At 43.5% G+C, this 476-nt stretch overlaps 1 non-coding gene across 1 annotated transcript; it reads left to right on the forward strand.

The window, feature by feature from the left end:
- Positions 1-107, forward strand: LOC139358346 (U6 spliceosomal RNA). Its single transcript, XR_011613119.1, has one exon. It is a non-coding gene; the product is annotated as a U6 spliceosomal RNA (small nuclear RNA).
- The last annotated feature ends 369 nt before the right edge of the window (positions 108-476 follow it).

Here is a 476-nt window from a genome sequence, read left to right on the forward strand (position 1 = left end):
ATGCTCGCTTCAGCAGCACATGTACTAAAATTGGAACGATACAGAGAAGATTAGCAGGGTCCCTGCATAAGGATGACAGGCAAATTTGTGAAGCGTTCCATATATATATATACACACATATATATATGTGTGTGTGTGTGTGTGTGTATATATATATATATATATATTTTTTTTTTTTTTTTTTTTTTCCCCTGAGATGAAGTCTTACTCTGTCGCCCAGGCTGGAGTGCAGTGGCACGATCTCAATGCAACCTCTGCCTCCCAGGTTCAGGCAATTCTGCCTCAGCCTCCTGAGTAGCTGGGATTACAGGCACGCAACACGCCCACCTAATTTTTGTATTTTTATTACAGACAGGGTTTCACCATGTTGGCCAGCCTGGTCTCAAACTCCTGATCTCATGATCCACCCACCTCGACCTCCCAAAGTGCTGGGATTACAGGCATGAGCCACCTTGCCCAGTCTCCATTTTTTTTTT

This window comes from Macaca nemestrina, chromosome 14, assembly GCF_043159975.1.
Source record: "Macaca nemestrina isolate mMacNem1 chromosome 14, mMacNem.hap1, whole genome shotgun sequence".
Lineage (NCBI taxonomy): Eukaryota > Metazoa > Chordata > Mammalia > Primates > Cercopithecidae > Macaca > Macaca nemestrina.